Source organism: Pezoporus flaviventris, unplaced genomic scaffold, assembly GCF_033815535.1.
Source record: "Pezoporus flaviventris isolate CSIRO_AGI_PZ_B2104156 unplaced genomic scaffold, CSIRO_AGI_Pfla_v1 ptg000097l, whole genome shotgun sequence".
NCBI classification, from domain to species: Eukaryota; Metazoa; Chordata; class Aves; order Psittaciformes; family Psittacidae; genus Pezoporus; species Pezoporus flaviventris.
This window is the reverse complement of record NW_026892645.1, coordinates 7,764,521-7,784,726: the sequence shown is the minus strand read 5'-3', so window position 1 is coordinate 7,784,726 and position 20,206 is coordinate 7,764,521.

Here is a 20,206-nt window from a genome sequence, read left to right as displayed (position 1 = left end):
AGCAGCTGTAGGATCTTTGGCAGCTGCTAACACTCCCATCGACACAGGGGAAACGAGATGCTGTACAAAAGGTGCTCTTCTTGCTGCCCTTGACCAGGGAAAGAGCTTGAAACCAGTAATAGCTAGGCTTGTCTGTCTTGGGATGTGCTCTCTCTGGTTCAGTTTTCAAAGCTCCCTGTGTTCTTTGGCTGAGCACGAAGCAGGAGGATTGTGCAGGCAGAGTGTGCACTGCTCTGCAGGGATTTAAGGGAGAAGGGAATTGCAGCATCTGCAGCCCAACCGAGTGCATGTGATGGGTCTGGAGTTCAGCTGCTCTTGAAGTAACTGACATTCACACCCTTGCATCACTTAGGAAAAGAAGTTAGCACCCTTCTGCAGGCAAAGTTCTGATGCTAACAGAGCACCAGGACACCCAGTTCCAAGCTAAGTTGAATCAGTGTAGCTCCAGGGAATGATTGGGTCCTGCCTATTTACATCTGCTACACACCTTGTTCCTCCATCTTTAGGTATTTTTCTGCTCTGAGAAATGGGAGATGAATAAGCTCAGATCTATCTCAGCCCTTCATCTTCTTCCTTGTCATTATGGTGATAAATATCTTCTGCACCAGCTGTCTTCAGCTTTACAAGTGATGGAGCAATGTTACCTCCCTTTATGGGAAACCAACCTTTTGCTCAGTCACTTCCTCTTTCCCTTCCCTCCATGCTGACTAACTGAAGCACATCTCTTCCACCTCTACTTTGATTTCCTGCCATAGCCCACCTCCTCTATTATTAGCAGGGATAGGTCACTTAGGAGACCATGGATTTCTGGAATGTGAGAAGTCAGTCCTACAAGATGAAACTGCTTCTGAGTTCTCTGTCTTCTTTTCCACTATGTAGAAATCCTTGTTCTTTCCTAAAGTGGGTTGTCTTCCAAGCAACAAACACATCATGATCCCAAGAGATAGGATGGTACTGTTGGGCAATAGAAAATCTCTGCCTGCAGTTCAAAGGGGGTCACCACAAATGTTCAGACTTTTAGCATTTCCTGGCACCATTTCCTTCCCTGAACATGCAGAATCTTTTTCAGTGCGGCTAGAACACCATGCTAACATGCAATTTGCCTTTCTCAGGAAACAGAATCATATAGACACCAAGGAGAGCATAGGTATTAATGCTGCCATAAGCACCCACCACCACCCAGAGGGCTTTGGAGCCTGCCCACTCCCATGGCACCAAGGGTTTGTGTTAGATGATTGGAATCTTCGACTTAGGTTTGGTTGTAGAAGTGTGTTAAAGTGACAGCAGGAATACTTCTAATCACTCATTTGAGCACTTTAAGACCCCTCTGTAGAGATGGATCAGAAGAAGGACCCTTATAATGAAGGAAGCTATAACCCACTGGGGCAAACTGACACAGAATCATGCAGAGGCTCACATTTCAGATATGTTAGTTTTGATCTCTGTAGGAAGCTTGTAAAATCAAACCCACAGGAACCATGCTTCATCTGAAAAGGTAAAATGAACATCTCTGTTGCCTAACATAAAATCTGAGCTAACTCCCATGGGGAATCTTTTGGTTGCTTTTGATAGGATTCAGAGCAAGCTGTCATTTAGCGTTGTATTAATTCAGAAGTGGTGCTCTTTGGGACCAATCCTTCTGCTCTTCCTCAGAGAAGACTCCCATTAAGGTAATTGGGCCTTTTAGTCATCATTTCTAAAGGCAATGGAATAACAGGTATAAGAGAACATCTAGGCATCCCCATCTGGAAGGAAGAAAGGTAGTGGATTTACATATTTCCATGACATCAAAAACTGACCCAGGGCTCACTTGGGTAAACAGAAAGATTCCTGTTTATTCCAGTGGACTCTGAGTCAAACTGAAAGGATTAATTTAATCATACTTGACATTAGCTGTCTAATACCTGGTCAGCTTAGATCCACACTGAGCAGCTGGACTCCTATTAAAGCAGCTGCAAAGATGGGCACATCTGGGACAATTCTTCTGATCCATCTTGAACATGTAGCATCAAGTGGGATGAAATATCCAGCCCTTTCCCCTGGCTATAGAAAGAGCTTAATGTCTTAGACTAAGTACCTGACTTTTAGGTGGACTAAAACTGGTGAGATCAATACCACCTAAATAGTTCTATGAGGCCCTTGACAGCGCAGCAGAAAGCCCATTGACATCCAAAGAGCTCTTTGACAGGAGAAGAACTAATAAATGCAGAATTCTTTATGATTTCTTTTTCTTTACAAAGAGCATTGCTATTTCTGCAGCTCTAACCACAGCCTTGGTTTAATAAGACACGCTAATGTGTTATGACTTCTGGGAGATCTAGAGTGAACCCATGTTGATAACATGCTTAGCCTCAGAAATGATAAATCACAAGGGGCAGAAGAGATATAAAAATTCTTTTCAGGCCTAGAAAATGAAAAGAAGATGTGATTGTAGAATATGTTTGGGATGGATGAGTGGGGTTCCTGTAATAAATCATCCGAAATAAACCATTTTACTTAACATCTGTTTGAAGTCAGACAATCAGGCTGGGTATATGTTTTCCCTATGTAAAAATGCTTACAGAGTCTTATAGCTGAATTTCTTTATCTTAGGTATTTTGTATGAACTTTCATTTTAGAGCATGTGACTCCCTGACAGACTTCAAGGGAGGTTTTAGGCATGATATCCAAACCAGAAAGTAATGCTAGTTGTATTTTACTGATTGAACAAACAGACTTGTTTAAAAGCAAGTGAGACGTGTGTAGCAGAACAATACAAATAAAACCCAGCACTCATCATATATCCTGTCTAGCATCCTAGCCACAGAAGCAGCTTCCCTGTACTAGCTCCCTAGATGGCTTTTCTTAGCCTCATAAACTACATTGAGTGTCCTACTTAAGGATGGATTTTGAAAGGAAATTCCTCAATTTGGTAAACTTCTAATACTGGAGGGTGATTATTGCTGTTTTACTTTGAGTTAATGCCTTCCAGTAAATAATCAGCCAAGCAACAAAATCCCATCACGTTATTTTTATGGTCCCAGAATCACAGGGCAGGAAGGAGCTGCTGGAGTTTGTCTTATCCCTGTGACAAGGCAGAAGCAGTCACACTTGTGTCATTTCTGATGCTTGACAAACCCACTCATGGCTTTCCATGCTCCCCTCCAAGCAGTTCATTCCAGCCTCTCTATCCTTACCATGAGAAAGCAAATAATTCCCTTATGGGAATGCTGGGGTTTCAGCTACCCATAAGGGCACGGAGATAGTATATCCCCTTCCCCTTCAATCTTTACATGTAAGCTGGGCTTTAGCAGACCACTAGCCAGTGTCATTGCTCTGTGCTGGGTTATCTTCAAACTGGAAACCCTTCTGAGAGCTGGATACACCTCCAGCTGAGGTTTCCCCATAGGTAATGGCAATAGATGACTGTTTTGTGTCCCATCAGCTGTATGCATCCTTATATAGTCTAGCATCATGTTTGGAGAGTCCTGTTTGGCTTCTAATAAGCAGAAACCCCCAGGGTTCTGCCTGAGGAACTTCTGCTTTGCTGATTTTCCCCATGCACTTGTGCATTTGAGTAGTACAGCGCTGTACCTTGCACTTCTCCCTAAACTAAGCTGCTGCACATCCTTCTTAGACCACATCTCCTTCATGTCAAGCTAATTTTATATGCCTATTCTGTGCTTTTATGCATACACAGTTTCACTTGTGTATTAAACCACTGGACTTCATTCCCTCATATCAGTGATGAAATCATAGAGCAGAACTGCAGCCAGGACCAATTTCTTCAGTTCCCTAAATCCTCCTGCTTCAGGACAGACAGCCACTCAGAAGGCAGGTAAAATACCCATTGGCACTGCATCTAAATTGTTTTCAGGCTTCCTATTTTGTTCCAAGAACCTTTCCTGGAAAAACCTTCAAAACCCCTACTGACATCAGGATACACCACCTCTGCTGGGCTTCCTTTATTCACAAGGCCTGTTGTTCCACTACAGAGGAAAATGAGATTGACTTTCAATTGATTTGTGCATGACAAATCCATGATGGATGTTACTGCTTTCCTTGCTTGCTCCTAAGTGAGTTTGCATTGTTTATTTGACTGGATGTGTCTCTTGGACATGTGAGCATCACTGTCTATACAAGATGTGCTAGAGTTATGATCTCTAGAGGTCCACCAAGCACACTCCCAGGGTATGGGTGAGGAGAAGCAGCATATAGGACTGCTTTGACAGGATGGGTATGTGGCTTAGGCATGTAAACCCATCCCAAAGTCATACCTACCCTACTCAGGATACTATGCACAATACTATGCTTGTGCTCCTAACAATTAATGTATTTCCCCCCCCCATCAATGAGTCTAACTGCCTTTTATCTCATTTCAGCTACCAACTGGATACACAGCTATAAGTGATGCAGAGTATCAGGCACAGGGGTGGGAAGAGCTGCCACAGTTCCCTTGCATTTAATTAAGTGCTCAGCCTGATACAACAACATTCCTCCTTCATTGCTCTGCACAACTGAATCCCCATCCTTTTCTTCTGTTTTTCTCTCTTCTTGTTCATTAATGCTGCAACCACTTGGCTTCAATACATATAATGTATATATGAGGAATAGATAGGTGTGTATTCCTCATAATCCCTGCCATGCACACTGCTGTCAGAAAGACTCACCAGAGTCATCTTTATTTTGTGCCAAGGAGTCTTTGCTCATCTACAGGTATTTGCCTGGAAAGCTCTCACAGTCATTTTGTAGAGTGCCTGTGTTTTAACTCTGCACTTTCTCTCCCTGAGGAATCACCAGTTTCTGGCAAGTCTCAGGCTTCTTTATCTGCTTTTAAGGAGTGGGCAGAACCTGGAAATGCCTGGAAAATTCAGCCTTGCTAAAGGGCTGATGAGGGTCACTCGAAACAGTTTGTGCTTCCTGACAGAAGTGCCCCCCATCCAAGGGTAAGCATGAATGCAGTGGCACTGCCTCCGTGTGGTTTCACTCGTGCTTACGGTCACCCCGATTCTGGAGCCCCTCTGTTGATTACAAGCTGCTAAATGAAGCTGTATGTGTGCACATGTAGTTTTCTTTTCCATTCAAGTTCATTCACTGTCCTAGCTGTAACTTCACACCCCGCAGCTTCACAGCTCACAGCCCCAACCCCAGGTCATTTTGCTTGCTGTGTTTGTTCACATTTAACACAAACCCTGCACTCAGCTACACATCAGGAGTGTGAATTCTCTTATTAATAGATACCCAGGGCCTGACCTTGCTCAGTCCTGAGACAGTCATCACCCCAGTGGAAAGGAGTGAAAACCTGCCAGGAAGCTCCACAAGAAGATGCTGAAGAGTCCCACACGCAGCTCTGAAGGTGACTTTTTGCTCCCCATGTTTCACTCAAGATACCCCTTTTCCCTGGCCATATGATGCTGTTGTGGACACAACACAGACCCCCATCCCCTCATTCCTCCACACTGATTGCTGCCCTGCTTGTCTCTGCTTACAAACAACAAATGTCTGCTTCCTTTGCAAGTACAAGCATTTCCATGTGTCATCGACATTTTCTCATTGTAAACATATGTAAACCCAGCCCTATGAATTACACAAAACAGGCCAAAATTTGATCACAAGACCTGATTAAAGGAGCTGCATGAAAGAAGAGCATATATTGTATGCAAAGAGGAAAAGCAGCTTCTTATTCAGTCTTCATACCGAACAGAGATTTTTGTCTGACATCTCTGAAGTCTCCTGTTCTCTTTTGTGCAACAAAAAGGGCAATATAATCATATCCTGGAAATACGTATTCATTCTCAAGGGAATCAACGTTTTCCCAGGTTTCAAGTCCAGTAAGAATTGGCTCCACGTTAGTAGTGAAAGGAAAATCATCAATGAAACAGAAGGGTGGTAAATTTAAAACTGTTATGATTTGCATTTATATAAAAATGGATTTATACACATAGGAGTGAGTATTAAAGATGGGAGTGAGTAAGATCCAGATAAGAAATGGATTTATGAGAGCAGAAGAAGCTCTTCAGCAGCCAACCCTCCCCACAGTCTTCAAAGAGATTTATTGAAGGGCACAAACCAGTATCTCGCTAACAGGGATCTCGAGAGACCATTATTCCATCTTATTCCATAAGCATCTCTGAGGATTTGCTACCCTGCTCCTGCTGGTGAGGTCCTTCCCTGACCCTGATCTTGGTGTGGGGTCCAGAGGAAGGACACTGCAATGCCCTGACATGAGCAGGGCTCTGCTTTGCCATCCATGCTCTACATGCCTCTTCCTCCTCAGCCTTGAGAGCTTGAAATGGGGAGTTACCCCCCAGCAGAAATCCCACTATTGAAGCACCAGAGAGGATGGATGCTGCGATACAGAAGTCAGATTTTCTTTGTTGGCAGACCCTGGCATCTTCCTTTCTTCTACGAAGTGAAGCTGACTCCTTCCCTCTTTGGGATCACTGAAACCCACCCTTTTGCCAAGTGGGGGCTCACCCCTGCAGTGGGTGGCAGGGCTAGCATCTTGGCTGTGTTCAGGCTTGCTGGTGCTGCATAGACAGTGAGCTGAAAAGCACCACAGGGGGCTCAGCCACACTGCAAAGGCTTCAGCTGCATGCTTTATAGAGTACAGCTACAGCTACGGAGTCAGTTCCTCCCAACAGTTTCAGATTAGGCTCAGGCTTATTCTACATCTCCCTCTCTTTCACTCCTAAGACTATGGTTGCTCTAGCAGAAAGACCTTTCTCATTGCCCTCTCACTAAGACATGGGGGTATTGAGATACCTCCCAGGATCCCTCCCTGCCTCTTCTGCAGGCTCTGTGCAGCACTTTGTGAGCTGTTAGGAGAAGATGGCAGTTCTGGGGATGCTCCAGCTTTTTCAGGTGTGATAACACACAACCAATCCAGACGCGGCAAAAGATAGGACAATATGGGCCAGCTTCCTTCCTTTACATCGTACAGTTTAGGTAGAGGTTTCTTGGAATCTGTTACCAGTTTGGGCACCACATTTAAAGGGCTGATGATTAACATTCCTTAAAATGCTGTACTATGGAAAGAATCTTCCCTGTGAGGGTGGTGAGGCGCTGGCACAGGGTGCCCAAAGAACCTGGGGCTGCCGCTTCATTTCTTTCCCTATGTGTGATTTTTTCCACATTTACTCTAATAACTTAATCTATCTGCTGTATTTACAAGGCGTCTGACACCTCAGTATCTAAGTGCTGCTACTAAATTGCCCATTGTACAAGGCAAGTACAGAGACAAATTGAGTGCTGGATCCCAAACAGTCTACGACATGTACTGAGATGTTCCAGGCTTTATTTCACCATGTATATCACTGCCAAGCATTAAAAGCTGCAATAAAGGGCGAAGGGAGAGGGAGCCAGGACCCTGCTGGGCAGGATGATGGAGTGGGAGGGAGCTGCACTCAGTTCCCATGTGATGGCATCCCAGCTCCTCCAGCATCCCCCTGCTATATAGCCCTCCAGCCCCCTGGCTGGTGCAGTGGGTATAGATGGGGAAGAGGAAAGATCTCACTGTTTAAAGTCACTTATTTCTCTCCCAAAAGAAGCCAGTCTCAAGGTTATATCTGTTTAGCAGTCTTGTCCCTCAAGTATACCAGAGCAGAAAGTGTTTCCGTGTCACTGCATGTGTGCTTACACATGAAACTATCAGCTTTGCTTTGGCAGAACCATCCAGAGCTTGCCCAGCCCATTTTCCCAAATATTAAGGTAATAAATAGGTGGAAAAAAACGAACTAATTCCAGAAAGCAATGTCAAATCCAGCTCTTTGGGAGGAATCCAGACTTTTTCATAAGCCCTTTTCCCACTGGAACATGAGTGCCATAGACTGCCGCAGGGGCAAGGTTTCAGCTTAAATGGGGTTTTTACCTTAAATAATCTTGGCTGTCAGATGTAAGTCAATTCAAGAAGTCATTTCTAGGTGACAGCCCAGTCCTGGGTCTGCTGCCGAGCTTTGCTTTGGGACTCCTTGCAGGCAGAGAGGAAATATCTCCACTGGATAACAGGATCACCACTGGTCTGGTCACAGTTTCTAGGACTGGGTCAGATTTGTGGCCTGTCAAAAGGATGATGAAGAAACTGATGCACACAGCAGCCAGGCCAGATTCAATGCTTCAATATTCAGTGGCCATTTATGTGGGATTTCTCAACACAACCTGCAGTTCCAATCATGAGAAACCCAGAATCTTGATAGCTTACTGTTCAAAGCATGTAGGGGTTTTGGGGGGGAAGGAAAATACATCATAGTTACAGCATCAGGCCACTGCCCTTCTCAGTATACCCAGCACAACAAAGCAGAAGGGTGGCTTGAGTTTTGTATCTTCAACAAATAAACTTTTCTGATCCTTCAGGCAGAGTCTACAACTCTGCAATGTATTCCTGTGAGCTGTTGTTTTACCGTAAATATCCTTTGCTATATTAAATCATACATCACTTCCCAGTGTAGCTAATTTTCCATTCACTTTGACACTTGTGGGCAATATCCTCATGCCCTGATGTCCCATAAAGCACCCAAGCAGCATCCCTCAGTCGCGTCTCATTTGAATAGTCCCAGCCGCTCTGGGTGAGCATCTTAGTGCAAGAAAGGCAAATGAAATATTTACTTTTTGTTTTAACATGCCAGTAGTGAAAAGATATTGATGTGCTGAGGCTGGGACATTAAAATCAAAATGATGTTGGGAATAAAAAGCCAGGCATAAATTAGCACTGTTTACTTCATCTATGTTTTAAGAGAGTTCGCATTACCCTGGTGCCATATAACATGCCAAGGGTATTTGGGGGAATCTGCAGCACTGTATTTCAAGAAAGCTTCTGAGCCAAGATGACATTATGAAAGGCCACAGCAGAATTAATGAATGGCCACCAAAAAGCCTTTGCCAAGGGCTGACTGTGAAGATGCCGTGTGAGAAAGTGGAAAGAAGGAAAGCAGTTCCTGACTGACTGTCAAGGCAAAAGGATAAAGACCAGCAAGAAAGGAAATGTGATTCGTGCTTCTCCTCTGCTGACATCCTTCAGCTGCTCATTTTCCCTGTAACACAGTCTTACTGCTTGCATTGTTCCACCATCTTGCAGACCTTGTACTTGGATGCTCAAGGCTTTGGGTTGTCTGCATCCATCCTAAATTGGATATATTATCCACATTTTTGGTTGATCATTCAGTCCAGTTGTACAAGGCTGTAGAACATAAGCCAGCCAATAGTAGCAGAGGAGTTAATGACACTGTCTGTCTTCCAGTTATGCTCCTTTATCCACAGTCTAAATCAGTTGCTACTGAGGGCATCATCCTTATTTAACTCTCAGAAACATTGGGACAAAAAGGTGAAAGGAATCTCTTGTGTCATCAAATCCAATTCTCTGCCATCTCAGACCGTCACATATATAACCCTGATCTGAAACACATCAAACAGCAACTTACAGGCAGCTTGATTTCTGTCCCCTTTCTGTTATTTGAAGAGTTACTGCACTTATTCTCATAATACTTCTTTCAGTATTTGGTCCACCTGTGACATTTCATATCCAAGAAGTACTGTGCTACTGGTGTTGCTTAACCTAAATGACTTTTCAGTTTCCTGTATTTTTATACCTCTCCTATTTCACTCTGAGAATGCAATCACATTTGCTTGCTGGTTCACTGAATTCCCTCACTCCTCAAACCCTAGGAGGAAACATAAAAGACATGACTGAAAAAGTGATTTTCCCTTATTTTTTATTGAAAACATACATGTGTCCATGGGGAAGACTGAAAAGTCTCCATTTCATAGTTGTTCTTTCAAGATAATGAAGGTAATATACTGACAGGGAGGAATAAGGATGTGTGCTGGAAGTCTGCAGTTCATACCAGGTCTTAGGCACCTGCTGTAGTACAAACCACACACACATAGAGTGAAAAACCATCTATGCCCAAACCTCAGTATACAATGGCAAGAAAAGGGGAAGAAGTGAAAAAACCTCACCCAAAATCAAGCAATTCACGAAGCATAAGACAGCACGGAAGCATTCATGCTTAGTATGACAGACGGAGGAACAGGACCTGATCAAAGAGCACTCATTTCTGCAGATGCGCCATTTGAAGTTAAAGAGGGGCTGCTGTAGTTAATGGACCTACTCGCGCACGTAAAGACTACTGGATGAGACCTTCAATTTTGTATAGGTCACTGGGACCAGACACAAATTCAGAAGGAATGAGAGAGCAAAGAAGTGGAGCTATTAGCACAAAGCCTGTCACTTTTTTCATTAAAATCAGAACTCATGCCAGAGGGCTGAAAAGTGGCCAATGCTGTATCCATCTTTAAATAAAGGTGTGAAAGGAGACGAAGGCTGGCTTGCCTTCCTTCGATTGAAGAAAAGATAAGAGAAACCCATTGAAGATAAGGTTACAATGCCTCCAGATGCTTGGGACAAACGAGCATGGAGGCTGTCATAGTAAATCATCGTGCTTCTCCACCTATTTTAATGCATTTCAAAATGGTAACAAAAATAATGGATGCTTCTGAAGAAACAGAGGGGATTTATTTAGGTTTTCAACAGAGTTTTTGGAGAAAAGCCCTCACGAGGAGCTATTAAGGAAAGCTTAGTGGGTTACCTTGAGGTAAGAGGTAAAAGTTCTGTCGTGGATTGAAAACAAGCTATGACATAAAAATCAAAGAGCTGTAATAAAAAGTCCAATTCTCAGCATGGGAAGAGGTTAATAGTGGGAGGTGCTCTTGGGACTGCTCCTAGGACAAGCACTGTTGCAGATATGTATTAAGAGCCTGAGGATGGGGTGGTATAAAGAAAAAGGGCAGCATTTCCTCCCTCTTTCATCTTCTTCTTTAGGCCATTTGGGTCTGAGAAGATGACAAGAAATTAATTGAAGACAGACCTCAGAGGAGGATGTAGGTGAGCAAATAAAATCCTGCTGAGGCCATTGCACACAGCACATGCTTTGGGAAGCACTATTGAAACTATTCATATACAAACGAATCATAGCCTCTTGGGGATAAGAGAAGACGTAGCGCAGGATGTGTTCAATGCACAGTGGTAATCAAAGACCAGAACGAAATGCAAAGCTGTTTGGAGTGATGTTTTATTTCATTTCTTGTTTTCTACATCAGCTGCATGATTTTGCCCTGGAAAACATGATCAATTGGTAGCAGCAGCTTAAGGAAAACATTGCAGAAATAGATAGGAACCAAAGGAGGTAAGGAAAGGAATGAGGATTTCTACAGATAAGAGTGGGTTTCTTCTCATACACTGGGAAAAGGTGATACCAGGGTGTCACCATCCTGCAAGGGGTACCTAGGTGATGGAAGTGCAAGAGAAAGAAAAGGTAACAAACTGAACAGTGGCCTTGGGGTTTGTATTTTGTTTATGCTGAAGCAAATAGGCTGAAATCTCAGGGCTGAACTGTGTGTGTGTGTACCTGGAGTTCAACAACCAAGAATAAAAGATATCCAGGTCAATCAGCTGCTCTGTTTGCTCTTTTCAGCATTAAACGGAGAAAAGGTCACTTGAGCAAATTAAGAAGCAAACAGAGTAAATAAAAGGAAACAATTTCTCTCTTTAAACATAACTAACCTGTGCCGTTTCCAGCTGCTTTTTTGCTTTGAGGCAAATAACAACAAGAGCTTCCTGAATTTCTTTGTGGAAGAAAGCCTGGGCAGTAATGACAAGCTTAAAGCTCACAAGTGCTTAAATGAAGTCATTTTTCACTGTGTGAACTCTGTACCATGACACGGAATTGGGACAATGCTTTCCTTAAAGAGGACACATCTAAGTCTGGAGACTTGCAATAGAGGGGAAATTGGGAAGGAAATTGCCCAGGTGATTCGAAGAGATGAAGTACCTGGAGCAGCGCTTCTGCACCCAGCCAAAATTGTCCTGTAGCTAAGTGCGGTGGCCTGATATAACCCCATTGTTCTCTGACCCCCATCCTAACTTCCCCTATATGCTTCAGAACACCTTAGCTTTGGGTATTGTCATGAGGGGTATATAGCCATGAAGGAGTACTTGTTAAGTGAGCTTTTAGAATTAACTTATCAAGCAAGTGACTTAAGGTCTTTCCAAGCCTATAGGAGACACTGGTATGCCAGGAGCCCAATGCAGTCAGAAGTCAGATCCCAGAGGTTATTTTAAATCTTTGTTTGCAGAAAGCTTCCAAGCTTATGCTGGAGAAAGCACAAACCAATTAACCCAATCCTGATCTCCCATGGACTCAAACAGGAATGAGAAGAGGATTACACAAACAAAAAAGCTATGAGAATCAGGCCTGATATATGAAATATGCATCAGTTGCCATGGCAGAGTCTGTCCTGTTTTACCACACAGGCTGTCAGGGCATAGTATATTGATTGTAGATACCAGTGCAATAAGCTTGCTACAGTTACAGACTCACAAGAGGACACAAGAGGATCATGGTTTTCTATCTGTGAGAGGGATGCAAATTCATTTGAATTCTCATCTGAACAGGTCTGATGGGGTAGAGCCCTCTGCTCATATAAATGGGTGCCACTTTATGACTCATATCAAAACCTGGCCCTGGGGACTGTTACTTGATTTCTGCTGTGGCAGGAGTGTGTCTGTGTAATTTTAAATGCTGTCAGTTGAGTTCCAGGTGACAGCCTGTTCTCTCCAACATCAGATGCCAGAGATTCTAAAAACCTCAGCCAAAATGTGGGATTGCTGCACAGGAGTTATAATGAAGTGAGATACTGATCCCAAAACAGCCCCACTTCCATGAGGCTATCTCAGTCATAGGAGAACCCTGAACACAAACCAGGCTTGGGCAGCATTGGGCATCTACATCTCGATGTAGCTTGCCAAAACATAAACACTCCCCACAGGCACAGATTAAGGCACTATTGGCATCTGATTTGGCACAGTTGGAGTGGCTCCATGTGAAACAAGCTTGACAGGGATGCTTATGGGAAAGAGGTGATGCTGAGTGCCTCAGAATAGATCACTGCTGGGGTTGCCCATGTTGCACAGCCCTTCTCCATGGGAATTCCAGTTCTCCCAGTTCCCTGTCCCTCCTCCTCCTCCAGAGTTTTAGTCTGCTGTGGGAAATGTCTCAAGAGCTCTGCTTGGCAGGATGACCCATGCCTGATAGCTGCTGTCAAAGTCAGGCTCTTCCTCTGTTTTCTTGTGTGTAAGGGGAGAGGAAAGAATCAGCAGGGAAATGAATGTCAGCAGCTACGCGTAGCTTTGGCTACGTTAGCTGTTATCTCACCGTGATAAGCAGGTGGACAGGGGGTAAAAAACCTCTCATTCTCCAAGTGAACGTCCTTGCCTCTTTCCCACAGCACCTTCTCCTGCCAGTTTCGTGCTGTCAAAGTCTGACACAGTCCTTTCTGCAAGCAGCCAAGCTGGCTCTTCCCGCGGGCAGCATCTTCCTCAAGGGTACACACTGTGCTGTGCGCAGGGACCCAGGAGCTCTCAGAAGGAGATGCTCTGAAGGGCATCCTTCCACAGCAAAGGCAGAAGCATGGTGTGCCTCAGGATATGTTAGCTCAACTTGAAGTGGTGTAAGTGAGGTGCCAGTGTGAGGTTTTATTAGGATTCAATATTGGATATTCTTTCCCTGCTGCTATAATGCAGCTTTTGACACTGACAGGATGAATTTCCACTCACTCCTCCCTCTCAAACTTGCTGTCCTCCTTCTTCACACCATCTCTGCTACAGCACATGATCACTCCCTGTGCACCATCAGGCTCCAAATCACCCTTATAGCAAGGAAAGTGTGGAAGAGAGTCAACAGGGCACAGTTACCTGCCTTTTAGACACTAATGGTGGATGAGTTTCTGCACATTTGTAGCCTGGATCAGAGAGAATTCCTCTCTTTCCAACTTCTTCCACAAAATCCCCAAGCTTTTTGCAAATATTAAAAGCTGTATTCTTAGCTTCTTACTCATGATGAGCAATACTTCATTCAATGTGATTGCACTCAAGTCGATGGGATTACTCATGAAAGAAATGCTACTGACTGTAAGTGCAGACATCCCAATACGATTGATTAATTCTGCTTTACAGCATATTTGTGAGGCTTAACAGATGGGAATATTGACATTAGAAGTTCATGTGATTGGCTCAAGGTCAGCAAGTGACAGGGCTGGGAACTCAGCCAAAACCTTGATTTCTTTTCCCTCTCATTTCAGTCATGAGATCAAAGATTTAAAATGTAGAAAGCAGTAACTCCGGAACTCTTCAGTTTGCAAAAAGGAGCTGTCAGCTTGAAGGAAGAGCCCCTCACATGACAGTGAAGACAACCAATGTGAGGATGTGGAGGAAGTGGAGGAAAGCTAAATACTCTGAGGAGATGAGAAGAGGGAGGAAGGAAAGTCAGATGCTGATTTTCAACTTCTTTCAACACCAACACTTGAATAAAGGCTGAAATCATGCTTAGGATGATGATCAGGGTACTGCATTCTGTTGTTTGCTCCCTTAACAACTGCATTCTAGAAGCAATGTAGTGTTTTAAAAGCCTCTAAAGGGACTGAGAAAATCCTCTTTGCTCTTATCTGGAGACATCACATTACCATGTTTGACTCTTTTAGACTGAAAAGAGATACCTTGAAATGACAAACACCTGTTTGAGTTTGGGCAAGCTTCCTGTTGTGGAGGTCTATACAAACCTCCGGCTTCCCTATGATTGTGTACATCCTATGGTAGAGGCTTCCTATGGTATCTTCGGTTCAGGAAGGCATCGCTTTCCTATGCTTGCTCCCTCATCTCTCACCCTCCCCTCTTCATTTCTTGCTTCTGATAGGATAAAGACCTAATCTCTTAAATAGCACTTTCCTTTCTACCCCTCAAAGGCTTTCGTGCACTTACATTGACACTCCAGCCTTCACTTGCATTCTACAATGTCGCCATCTGAAACGTTGTTCCAGCTCTATGGCACCTGCTCAAACACCTGCTCTGGGGGAAGCAGCCAAACGATTAGCACCATTTTTCTAATGACTAATTTGTAGCTGATGAGGCAAAGCAAACAGGAGGGATGGTGGCCATGAGCCCTCAAGGAGCACTGGCTGCAGGACTTGTCCCTATGGCTGAATCACCCGTTCGTCTCTAATTCACCTGGTAAGACCTTCACCCTCCCTGCAGAAGACTTGGAAGCTCCCTTGCTCCCACTGTGTGCCAGGCTTTATGCTTGCCTCTGGTGGCACAAGGGCCAGGCTGTCATTTCACTGTGAGGCAGTGAACAGAAGGATCCAAATGTAGCTCCGAAGAATCCTCAATCTGGCATTAATCACCTGCTTGGAGATGCCGGCAGGCAGTGACATTTTCTGAGTGGCACGTAACCAGACATCTGCTGAACGATCCAGCAGCTCGATCCAAAGGGAGGAGGATGCCTTTTTGTCTCCTCCCTGTAGGAAATGAAAGGTCATGGCAGTCCCAGGGAAGTGGGAAAAGAAAGGTTATCCATGGAGCCAGAGTCCCTGGGCAGCAAGAGGTCATTTCATGGGAAGCCCAGTACATCTGTGCACACCGCTCACTGCACGTGGATGTAAATCAGTGTCACCCCTGAAGCTGATGGGAGAATCAGATTTAAGTGAAGAAGTGAAAAACTTTCCTGTAGGAAGCAAACAGATGAAATCACTTGGACCAGACTGAGACCATGAAGGAAGCTGTATTGTGACAAAAGTCACCTGGAGCAGGCACCTCCATTCCTGTGCTTCTTGGGAGGGATTCCGAAATGACCTCTCCTCTGTTCTGTCAAATGCAAAATATGAATCTAATCGAACTCTGGATCTGAGCCAGCATAGTAATGTACCTGTTTCTGCAAAATACATTTCTCTGAAATATAACACTGATCAAAGAATAAAATAAGAATAGGCAGATGGATTTTCTATTGGAAAATGCTGATTTATTGAACCCAGGATGTTTAATAAGGATACATTGATTTCTTACAAAAATGTGAGGACTTTCAGTAAGTTACAAGATGCACTGAGGGACAAAACAAGAAGCCAAATTTAACTCCTTAGTGTTGTATAAGCTGAGCTTGAGGAATAATACCTAAATTACTGTTCTGAGGCTTAAGAAATGTTGATTTTTCACTTCCATTACTGCACCTCACTGCAAACCAGTAAACTTCTGATCACATCAACCTTCAACCCTTCTGTAGTCTCTTCAGCTGAAGACACAGAAAGCTTCTCACCCAGGAAAAACCCTATACAACAGCATTATAAATGCTGGTTGAAAGGCTGCTGTTGCTTTGGAGGTGCTGATGCCATGCAGGTTCCTTAAGATAAGAGTAACGGTGGCATGTAACAACATGAAGCCTTTCCATCCTTGGGCTTTCCCCAAAACCAACATGAAATGTCAACTGACCTGACCCCTCTTGCTGACAAAGACTGCTCCATGTCACCTCCTGGTTTTATATCATCCAAACTTAGTTTTGATTTTTAAGGGACATTCTTCTTTATCTTTCCTAAATCACTTTCACATAGAGATAAAGATCATGCCAAATGTCAGCCCCAGCCAAAAAAAAACCCCTTTTTATTGGCAGGGTTTGTGGATTTCTATCACTCTTGCTCTGCTGAACTGATCAGATTGGATAGGATAGGGCCAAGATTTCTCTTGGCTGTAGTACTTTCAGCTCACTCAGTGCACCGCTGGGGACAGGAGCATAAGGGACAGGATGCAGAGTGTGCCAGATGAAAGCTGCTGCCTCTAGAATAGTCTGAGATGCTTGGTGCAGCCATAACAACATCTAGAAAGGATTATGGGCAGAAGAGGGGAGATGGTCCAAGAGCTGGTGACGACGCCATGTCAAGCAGTTGGGCACAAAAGGAAGAGTGACAAATGGCTTTATCCATTGCAAATTGCAAGAGAAGCTTGAGGACCTGGGAGGTTATAAGAGAAGTTCAAATTTCGCTGGTGCAACAGCATTACCAATGCTTGTTCTTGGGAGCAGTGCAAGCATTTCCTTGGTAGGTACAGTTGGTCAAGACTTTGATGCTGTCTCTCATGACAAATGAAGAGTCAGGTGACATTTAAAGCAAGATGAACCACCACAAACACGTGAGAATGGAACTTCATATTCCCACCCATAAGAAATATATGCATAAGTGTGTGCATATATAGCTATATGTGTAAATATATATATATATGAATCAGAGAGGTGAAAACCTTGGATAGATTTCAGACTCCTGGCTGCTTTCCAGCAATGCTTTAGAAATACAGTACTAAATTTACATTGGTTTCAGTAATTCAAGCCTAGAATTTCCCCCTGGAGATCCCATCTGCTCCTCACTTACATGAATCCCCCAAACCGGGAAACAACAGTGCAGACATCGTATTAAATCACTGGTTTTACCATACCCATTCAGTTTTTATCCTGAATCTGATGATCTGCCAGTATAGAATGCTGCATCACTTGCTTTATTAAACAACGTGGCATGCAGGAATCCAGGCAGCACTGAGGTGTTCAGCTGCATGGCTGGTTGCTGGAGGATACAACCCCTCTAAGCTCTTAAATGCTGTGCTCCTGGGAGCTGGCACACTGGGGTCTCTCCCTGATAGCCAGGCATTAGCAAAAATCCATCTGGGAACAGGAGAGGAATTAGCTTGGGAGTTTTTGTGGAAATTGATGAAAAAGAATTCCACTGATGAAAAAGAAGAGCATCAGATATGACACATGGGCAGCATCTCACAGATACTGGAGAAACAGGAGGCCAAGGTGAATGTATAATGTATGAGCTTAGGTGACAGGAGCTCGTTCATGCTCCACACAGTGGCTTACAGACTCTTTCTAAATAATTATGCATTTTTCCCCTTGAATATTACAAGAGATCCAAAAACATTTTCTAAACACTATTTGCATTTAAGCAGGACAGGGATGCACAGGGTGGTGGAGATGGAAACTACTGCACCTTCTCTGCAAAACAGAGGTGCATCCAAACCTAACCATCAAAACAGGGTGGGTGGAAAGAAGAGGAATATCTCTTAAAATCCTACCACAAAAGGCCCTTTTTTATGCACCAGAAGGGTAGAGGAAGGTTGCAGGGATGAGAGGAAACATCTGTAGGAACAATAATTCCTTCCCTGAGCTCAAGGGGGCATTTGTGATCTGCAGCAGCTCTGAAGGCAGCGGTTGTGCAGATGGTCACTGCTTCAGCTTGTGTCACTGCTTCTGCTCGTACCTGCGTCTCGGTGACAAGAGAGAGAAAAAGGGATTTATGCTCCAGGAAAGGCTTTACCTGAGGATAAAGGACACAGATCCTTTCCTGTGGGTGCCCACAGCTCCACCGCTTTATAGTCCAGTGCTCCGATAGCTCCACAGGGCTGACAAAGGGCTGCCTTGTGTGACTGTTAAGGAGCAATAGCAGTTTCTTCCAGCTTCTGGCTCTCTGATAGCTGGATTCCTCCCTTCAGCCCAGAACCCACCAATGCTAACGGCTGCCAGCCTTTTCCTCATGACTTATCTAGTGGGATTTGTCCCGGGCACAACTGCAGGGCTTATCCAGAGAAGCCTCCTCCTGCACGGCAGCACTAAGGGACACGGACCAAGGCTGGCTCAGAGGATTTAGACCATGCTCTTTAAGATCCTTTGGTTTTGCAGTTAACCTATATCCACATATCCCATTAATAAAGCCTGACTGAGGCTCTGAAGCTTTCAGGTGGCTTTTGCTCCTGTGAAAGATGCAGCAATCCTATCAACCCCTGTTTGGCTTCTGCAGAGGGACAGGTGAGGAGAGGAAGGCCCTCTCCTCCTCTTCCCTTCTGCAGCACTCATACAGGCTAAAATTAAACGAGAGAGAACAGTTGGAGAGCAGCAGGTGGGAAGGGCTCAGCTGCACATTTGGGTCATTGCAGACAAATTCTTGCTCCAACTGACATCAAGCCCTTTTCCACCCAGATGCAGCAGCAGGTCTGAGGAGGGCAGGAGAGGACCAGCTGAGTGGCAAAGGTACAGGGCTGCAGACATCCTCTCCTCGAAGGGCCTGTCCCCATCATGGAAACTTGCATCACCTCCATGGCCAGGCTGCCAGTACATTTTGGCCCAATAGTTTTCTAGTTCAAAGGACTTCCATCACCCCAGTATTATCACAGACATTCTAGCCATAAAGTCTCTGCAGCAAAGCTCAATGTCCCAAATACTCCCATTTTACAGGTGGAAATCTGATGCATAGAGAGTAATTCAATGTAATGGGCAAAAGAAGGATTTTTATCCATGTGAAAGTCCTAGACATTATCCCAGCTCTGAATCTTCCCTTCCCCACCTCAGAAGTGATCAGCAGATCCTGCCCTCCTGAATGGAGCATTCACCTTGTGCAGGTTACAGCTACCAAAGGGAGTCAAAACAGGGAGCCTAAGTGCTTTATAAATCACAGTAAAGGAGAAACAGGTCACAGAAATCCCACCCTCAATTGCCATAACACACTTTGGTACAATTATTTCTCTGTGTATGCAAATATATTTTCCTTGTCGTATCTATTAGTAAAATCCACAACATTGCCAGAAATAATCCAAAGGCACAATAATTAGAAATACAATATTAATAGAGGTGATGTATATGAAGAGCATAAAGTGCCTACCCGTGAGTCCAGCTCTGTTCCCTGTCCTACCTACTGTTGATGTCTGACCTTGACCAAGTTGGTTAACGTCTCCATGTCTTCAATAAAACCTGTCTCGTAAAATCTGGATAATAGCATTAAACTTATCTACATCAGATGAAGGTTTTGATGTTTAATCAATAAAGATTTGTAAAAAGCTCTGAGATCCTCTTAAAAAAGGCTATGTCCACAAAAGCTAGCAGCATTATCCAAGACTAATGAGAGAGGAGGTACAAGCTGCCCCATTGACACGTCAGTGCTGGAAGTGCACTGTTGAAGCACACCAGTGGTGGGCCAGCCTTGGCCATGCCATAGGGAAGGAGAACATGTCTGGGTTACAAAGGTCTCAGATGGAAGTGGCTGTCAAGCTGCAAGTGCAAGGCAAGGGCTTCTACCTCTGACAGGTAGGATCAGCTGCTTCTCATTTCAGACACAAAAACCCGTTTATTTCTGACTTCCCATTCCACCCCTCCTTTTTCTTTTTCCTTTTCCTTTCCCTTTTCCCCTTTCTCTTTCCTTTTCCTCTTTCCCCATCTCTTCCCCTTTCCTTTTGCTTCTTTCCCCCCTCAGGCTCTGGCCATTTGCTGTTGCCTATTAGGATGGAAGGAATTATCTCTTCAGCAGCACAATAACATTCAAGCACCAAATCTTGACACAGTGCTGGGTGATCAATATAATAGGATGTATATAA